Source organism: Tigriopus californicus, chromosome 6 (assembly GCF_007210705.1).
Source record: "Tigriopus californicus strain San Diego chromosome 6, Tcal_SD_v2.1, whole genome shotgun sequence".
Taxonomy (NCBI): Eukaryota; Metazoa; Arthropoda; class Copepoda; order Harpacticoida; family Harpacticidae; genus Tigriopus; species Tigriopus californicus.
The window spans coordinates 9,720,054-9,728,448 of record NC_081445.1 but is presented as its reverse complement, the minus strand read 5'-3'; the positions used below and the strand labels follow the sequence as shown (position 1 = coordinate 9,728,448).

General features: G+C 43.7%; 2 protein-coding genes and 1 long non-coding RNA gene across 5 annotated transcripts in view; all 3 read left to right on the top strand.

Moving 5' to 3' along the window:
- The window catches only part of LOC131881694 (glycoprotein-N-acetylgalactosamine 3-beta-galactosyltransferase 1-like), an 89,973-nt gene that overhangs the window by 60,808 nt on the left and 20,770 nt on the right, over positions 1-8,395 (top strand). The window lies entirely within an intron of this gene.
- LOC131881696 (glycoprotein-N-acetylgalactosamine 3-beta-galactosyltransferase 1-like) overlaps positions 1-8,395 on the top strand; it is a 48,136-nt gene that overhangs the window by 30,163 nt on the left and 9,578 nt on the right. The gene's annotated exons all lie outside the window — the stretch shown is intronic.
- Positions 3,436-5,514, top strand: LOC131881697 (uncharacterized). Its single transcript, XR_009373385.1, has 3 exons — positions 3,436-3,473; positions 4,345-4,408; positions 4,486-5,514. It is a non-coding gene; the product is annotated as an uncharacterized LOC131881697 (long non-coding RNA).

Here is an 8,395-nt window from a genome sequence, read left to right as displayed (position 1 = left end):
AGCATATTCATAGGGCGAAACGAGATAGTACCAATTTTTAGCAAACCTTGATTAACATCCCATCAAATGCGGGGTTTTGACTACGAAGTGGAATGAAAGTTTTGTGATGTTCTGGAATCATCGCATTAGCAAAATACTCATTAAAGACTAACAACAAAAATGATAGTTTGTTTGATTTGACGTTGCAATTGGTCAAGCAAAGACCCAACCGATAGTCACCAATCCCAAGAGGTCTCGGCATCGTCATAGTAGGTCGACAAGTGAATTCGGCTTGAAGCCAGATGTCGTGCTAGTTGCAGCCATTCCCCTGGAGTACGCTGGACTTGCTTCAGGGGTGTCTGGTACATGCTTGAGAAATTTTTCCAAAGACAACTCAAACTTGTTGACAGCATTCTTTACGGACTTTATCTTGAAGTTCCTTAGCTCAACTGGTAGTTTATTGAACAATCGTGGTCCATGGACAATGAAACTTTTATCTCTGAATAAAGAGCACCCTCTGTGTGTTCCTTGAATTCCATCTGGTTGTCCATACGGGTCTATCAAAGATCCAACACCAATGCCTTTACCTTTTGACGGTTTCTATTAAAAGCAAAGGATATACATATAAACAAAGATAGAATTAATAATCATCACAAAATAAACATACTGACAGATCCAGAACTATAATCAACCAGTCAAGAGTTAAAATGTCCTCCTTCCAATCACCCATTCACAGCACAACTAAATACACATGACTCCAAAGCTCTTTGCTCAAGTGAGTGTACCAATGGGGTGGCTAAAAACAGATGGAATAAAATCGGCAATTATCTGCCTTTACACCGTCTTTCCCCTCAAACCGAGGCACTCTTGCGAGTGTGCCCCTCCTGTTGCTCTGATGGAATCCTACTCTAGGGTTGTGGACAATGTTGTGTGGTGTTACGAAACCTATATAATTGGATAGCGTTCTCTACGTCGCTTTATACTATAAAGGTCCAAGATTTCCAGACGACTCCAGTAGGCATCGTCCCCTTGAATTTCATCAAGCTTCTTGGTGAATTTGGCTTGGATATTAGGTCAGATGTTTGACGCACTAATTCAAATTGTTTAGTGTGCTTTAAGCATAGTCACGTCTACTCGTTTTATTATTGTTACGTAGCATACCGATTATTGAGCGATTTTAGGGACAGGCACACTCTCGGGGCTTGAGCATACCCAAGCATATACTCGAGGTCCGTTAGTACACCAGGAGACTGTACTTACCCATGCTCAAGCTAGACTTGTCCACCTATCGGTGTCAGTGAGCCCCTTAAACGTTAAGTGACAGCCAGGCTCCATGTCCAATGATCCCTTGGAACCGCTCTTCCGATTGGCATGTTAATCCTCTAAATGATTCAAATTGGCAACACTTTTAGCCAGTTTTTCAACTTCTGGGTGACCTTTTCCTGCTCAGTGACAAGCCACACAACCAAAGAAGTGACCAAATACACGTCAACGGCCATAATAATGGGCGTATTAAGTTTTCCAAAACAATGAAGATACTTCATCGTATGACCTCAACCCCCAGCTGGCCCACCCCCGTCATCTGCCACCTATGAACCCTCACGACGGTCTTGGATCTCTATCTTGTGTGGCTGAGTGACTGATGGATGGATGGATCAACCGATTTTTGAAACGCGAAACGGACCTTCCCACGTCGTAGAAGTTGGTGAAGGTGGCCAAGGTGACCGAACAAAGTAGCCGTGATCCTATAGAAGATGTCCGCCTCGGAGGCATTGGATACCAAGAGAAAGATTGAAAGTTAGTGAGCATCGAGGCATGTGATTGATATTCAATCATGCCATCGTTTCTCGCAGTCTCAATGCCTTTTTTTTGGTTGAAGGCTTGGTTGGAACAAGAAAGGTCATATCTTCAACCTCGGCCAAAGCTGACCCACGGACGCACCAGGCCTGTCGTGTCCCTTGAGGTGGGAAATTGCACCATGGGCGGATCACGAGTGGATTCCCGCCTCCCAATGAACCGGATTGCCCGAGCATAATCCTGGTGAAAGTTCAACCCCAACCACAAAAGTAGCCACAATGAGCTGCTCGAACCCTGCTTAAATAAATGGCTTGGTTTCTACACCCATCATCCATCGCAAGCATGAATAACTTCAATTACATTATCTTTAACTGGACTAGAAACTTTAAACTCAAGAATAACTGAAAGTGCCAAATGTGATTTAAATTTTCGCGGCCTTGAAGAAGAAAGCGGCTTTCAAGTCAAGCCCACCTAGACCCGTCTATAGGCGTCTGGGAAGACCAATTGTCCTACTACTATCTATGTAAACGTGTACGTACAACAACCGCATTCATAAAACAATCATTAATAACTTCATCTGGAAACCTGAACTCCCTCGTTAATCCCCTATACATCCTAATAAGCGGGAGGGTATCAAGGATTGAAGAGCTCATCCAACCTTCACCAATTCAAAATATACCGATTTCAACCGACATGTGTCTTTTTTTGCTTTTTGATATCCTTACAATATTCTTCTGTTAAAATCTAATGATGCTACTGATTCAAATGCGTCTGAGGATTACTGGATAGACCAAAATTGTTGGGATGATTTTATTGACATTGTTTTCACATCAAACACCTTGGATTCCACCAAAGATTTCTGATAAGTGACATGACCTTTGTGGAGTGGTGTCCAAAGACAAAATGCCATCGATTCTCAAGTAAGGGTTGGCACCACCTTGGCGATATCGACACAAGTTCTGTAGGACCATTTATCAAGTCGACAAGCAACAAACAGTGTAACAACTTTGTCCGGAGCTTGGTTTCCAAATTTGCTGAAGTTCATTTACTTGTACTAATATGTGGGGAACGTTTGGCCGCAACTCTGTCGCAATTCATTTGCCATTTATGGTGTCAAGGTTTGAAAAGACCTTGTAGGCCAAGTTTAGTTTGTGTATGGCCTTGTCCGTGGATGCGGTGACCAAAGAAATCAAAAAGGTTTTCCCATTACCGATCAATACCGCTTAGAATGTTCGCTCTAAGAGGATCTTTTGAAGAAGAAACGGATTGGACCACGGAGGATGATTGAAAGTAAAAACTTGAACTGTATTCATAACCTTTTGTATATGTACCATTAATAAATACATTGAAAAGACGGTTTTAGGAGTTGGAGCTGTAGAATTTCTGCCGTAGTTTGTGCAAAATGGCAGGTTGTTGGAGAACTTGATAATCGTGGCCTACCTTGGCTTCCAAGACATTAACAATTTGTTTTTATATAAAAGCAAGCAAAACCGTATTCTTTATCACTCAGAAACACCATGTCTACCATAGACTATATACTTTATGCGCTGATAACATCCTTAATCAACAATAGAATTAGCCACATGACTTGTTCATGATGAACACTGGATCTTCTGAGTACACTAGATTTGTTTATACTTCCACTATGTTTGCAGTTTCGATTCCGGCCTGGAAAACTTGAGTATACTGAAGCATAGGTATGNGGATAGTCACCAATCCCAAGAGGTCTCGGCATCGTCATAGTAGGTCGACAAGTGAATTCGACTTGAAGCCAGATGTCGTGCTAGTTGCAGCCATTCCCCTGGAGTACGCTGGACTTGCTTCAGGGGTGTCTGGTACATGCTTGAGAAATTTGTTCAAAGACGACTTGAACTTGTTGACAGCATTCTTTACGGACTTTATCTTGAAGTTCCTTAGCTCAACTGGTAGTTTATTGAACAATCGTGGTCCATGAACAATGAAACTTTTATCTCTGAATAAAGAGCACCCTCTGTGTGTTCCTTGAATTCCATCTGGTTGTCCATACGGGTCTATCAGAGATCCAACACCAATGCCTTTACCTTTTGACGGTTTCTATTAAAAGCAAAGGATATACATATAAACAAAGATAGAATTAATAATCATCACAAAATAAACAAACTGACAGATCCAGAACTATAATCAACCAGTCAAGAGTTAAAATGTCCTCCTTCCAATCACCCATTCACAGCACAACTAAATACACATGACTCCAAAGCTCTTTGCTCAAGTGAGTGTACCAATGGGGTGGCTAAAAACAGATGGAATAAAATCGGCAATTATCTGCCTTTACACCGTCTTTCCCCTCAAACTGAGGCACTCTTGCGAGTGTGCCCCTCCTGTTGCTCTGATGGAATCCTACTCCAGGGTTGTGGACAATGTTGTGTGGTGTTACGAAACCTATATAATTGGATAGCGTTCTCTACGTCGCTTCATACTATAAAGGTCCAAGATATCCAGACGACTCCAGTAGGCATCGTCCCCTTGAATTTCATCAAGCTTCTTGGTGAATTTGGCTTGGATATTCTCCAGAATTTGCATCTCATTCAGCGTGCTCGAGAACCAGCTCACACTTCCCCAGTCAATTCTATTCAATATTAGTGATTGATACAAGGTAATCATTGGGTCACAATTCCTTGATGAGGACGACCTAAGGATGATGCCCATCATTTGTCCACATCTTTTTATCAGGTCCCAAATATGATCTCCAAAGGTGTCTTTGTCATTCATTACAACCCCAAGGTCCTTATGCACCTCCGTCCTTTCCTTTGGTACATTGTCTAGTCCCTGGATGGGATCAACGATATCGGTCTCACCGTGCACCATCAGTCGGAATTTCTTTGGGTTGAAGTGCGTGTTGTTAGCCCTTGCCCATCCACAGAGCAGGTCAACATCTGCCTGTAGCAACTAATCCTCTCCTCTATGTTCGATGACCATCTGGATATTCAAATCGTCGACAAACAATATAGTGATATATTTGACCACCATTGACCAAATTTCGGCGCTCTCTTCGTTTTGAGTTCCTTCCTTTGGCCGAAGTCTTCCGGCTCTAAAAGGTGTGGCAGTGAGTTCGTGGACCATCTGATCGGCTCGTCCACAAGTGAATGGGGCTAAAAAGTACATCAACGAAAAGATCTTTTTTAATAAGGTTCAACCAAGGCTTGCTGGGGTACCGTATTGGTAGAGCAACCGCTTTCCAAGTTGCGAATCCTGGTTCAATCCCAGGGGAGCCGAGTCCAAGCTTCTTTGCGGTGTTTAAATTGCAACATAAGTTGCTGCCTTAACAGCTTAAATGGGTGAACCTGCGATCATTCCCGAGGGTGAGGTAATAATTAATGTTGCACGTTTGGTTGCGACAACGGAGCGGGAATATCCCTTAATTGGGACTCCCATCATCAGAAGCAAGCCGAGCGAGAGAGCTGTCTTCTGACTCCGAACAAACAAACAAACAAACAAAGGTTCAACCATTTTAGCAGGGTTTGTGCAATGATTTTACCTGGTTCTGAAAGCTGCTTGGTCCGAAGATAGCAATTATGAGTCTCAATAAATCGAATTCTCGCGATTTTACCCTTCCTTCTTGTTGATCCATGCTCGAACTGACTAGTTAGCTGACTATAACTAGGGTGACTCAAAGTCACATTTTCAGTTGAGAGTGAAAGCCGCATCTTGTGGTGTAGATTACGGGAGAAAATTAAAACGAATGATATTGCAAATATCACGAGTTTGAGAACGTCAAAGCTGTGAAATGCACGTATTTTTGGAATAGTTCGGTGAAAGCACTATCAAATTGCCTGAATACCACAATGCTATTTACTTAGACAAGCATCTAAAGTGGAAGAAATGTCAAAATTCAATGCATGCACACTGCGGTTTGAGTGGGCATGTTGTCTTTGATTTTACTCCATGGAATAATGTCAATTGTTCATAAAACGTATTCACTTGACAAGCCATGTGTAGTATCCTCCCAATCTATATCCTACTCCGTCAGCTATATAAAGAAATATACGACTCGTAAGAGTCCAGTAAGCTTCCAACACTCGATGGCGCAGTCGGTAGGATTGTTCCTCTTGTCGTTGTCAGTTTTGCGAAGAGTGAGAGCTTTGTCCATTTAGACATTGCCTTACCCTACTTTGGGAATCTTCTCACCTCTCGTGTTACTCTCCTTTACGTATTAGTGATTTTACCACGCTCTCTGCCACGTTCAACAGTGGCTACAGGTTTTCCTGAGGACAATTCTGACTTTATCCAAAGTCTAGTGGACGTCGAAGTTGGAGACCAAGCCAAACACTCCGCTCGTGCCTATTTGGGCAAGTTAAATCAGAGGATTACCACTCTGAAACGCTCCGTTACCTCTCTCTTGAGTAACCCCTCCCCATTCATTACCGCCGAGGCTGTCAAACATTTCGAGGAATTGAAAGTCTCGTATGAGAAGGCAGACACAGCTTACAGGCGAGTCATTTATATCGCCGGTCCTCTTCTCAATGTCGAAGGCCTCAAGATGTGGGAGGACAAAATCGCCAATATTGACCTCATGTATGGCCAATGCCAAGACGCTATGGCTGTTGCTATGGTCAAGGCCACACCACCTCCTCCCATCCCTGCGGCCTCTTCACAAGTTTTAAAGGGTTTCAAGGCCCCAGTGAATGAAACACTCCGCCTAAAGATCCTTTCCCTTCAGAATACTCTAATCGAAATTCGAAACTGGATGGAGAAGATCAGAGTCTTCATACGCTCCAACAGTTTCGACAAGTCTCCTCCAGATGTACAGGTCGCATATGTCCGTCAGTTCTTGTTCCCGGAGCTTGCGGAACGTGTCCGTTACCACACTGATGTTTCCGTACCCTTCTTTGATGATGGCGGCCTCATCGAGCTCATTTCCGAGCTTTTCCTCATCAAATACCCTCTTGTAACGCGACGGCACTCCTACTTTGCCCTTCGACGTGCTGAGGGACAAAGCCTTGACACATTCCTGTCACGTCTGCTCTCCCTTTCTATGGAGGCTGATCTTTCCTCACTATCCTCTGATGACATCCAAATCTTCAGAGTGATCACCGGGTGTAATGAACCGAGTCTCGTTGGGAAGATTCTGGACATGAAAAATCCCTCTTTTGAAGATGTCCAGCAGAAGTTGATTCGGTTCTCAGCCAACTGAGACAACAAGAAGAAATTTGACACTTATACACCTGTCCAGGCGAAGACAACTCGGGCCCCTCCATTCAAACGTCAACAACGGGCTCAGCCTGATTCAGGCATTATTATTTCTCCGGCTTCCTTGAAAGGAAAGTGCTTCATCTTCGCCTTGCCAAAGCACAGTCGGAATGACTGCCCATCTTCGGACAAGGCCTCTTGCACGACTTGTCACAAGAATAACCATTTCGCTAACGCGTGCCTATCTGCTTGGAATGCCTCCAAGTCTCAGAGGAATGCATCAGCACGCCAAACCACCGCTCCTTCTGATTCTTCTGACGATTCAGGTGGTAGTGAAGTAGGCGAGGTTTGTCAATGACTATTATTGGGATGTAATCGTCCCACTCCTCCTTTAACAGTGAATATGACATGTTTGGGGGATCCCAAATGCACGAAAGTTTCAACATCCTGGTCTTCCCGATTCAGGCACTACTCGCACCCTTATGGCCTATGACTTGGCTCAGAGAATGGGTCTCATAATTGACCCGACAGAGAAAAACCAAAAGATCAAATGTGCCAATAAAACTTATATGAATACCGAAGGCCATGCAAATCTTTCCGTCCACGTGAAAGGTAGGGAAGAATGACACTATTTTTCTCAATCCTTTAGTTACTAAGGATCTCCATGACGAGATTCTTTTCTCTTGGCATGATCTTGTTGACCTCAAAGTTATCCCTCCTGGTTTTCCTAACCAGATATGTCGGGCACGTCTTCTGTGACCTTCTAGTGATTCATCTATTTATCTCGCTTGTGAGCGCATTAAGGAAAGAGTTTTCAAGAAACTTTCCAGACATCGTCAGTGATGAGCTGCCTGACAAACCTATGACAGGTGCTCCGATGGACATCGAGATGAAATCTGTTCCCCTACTCCACCGCTTAGAATTACACGATCACGTCCTGTTCCGATACTTTTGACGCCAAGGCGAAGGCCTATACGGACAAGTTAATTCTTCAGGGCATCCTCGCTTACGAACCAGGTGTTACTGATTGGGTTAGCCCTGGACATTTCGTCCCTAAACCAAATGGGGAAGTTCGCTTGGTGACTGACTTTACAGTGCTCAACAAACATGTCAAACGGCCAATCCATCCTTTTCCTAGTTTAGGCGAGATTATGCGGGCAATACCCGCAGGTATGAAATTCTTTGCAGTCATGGACGCTGTTCAGGGCTATTTTCCAAAATAGCCCTGATAGATGCAGCTTCCAAGTTAACTACTTTCTTATTGCCATGGGGAAAGCTACGATATCTCCGTGGTCCTATGGGTCTGTGTTCTACAAACGACATTTGGTGCCTGCTTTCAGATTACGTTATTTCCGGATTTCCTTGGGCCAAGAAAATTGTCGACGATATCCTCGTTTGGGCTTCTACTCTCAAGGAACTTTCCGACCGCATCAAAGGATCCTTATCTCTCTCT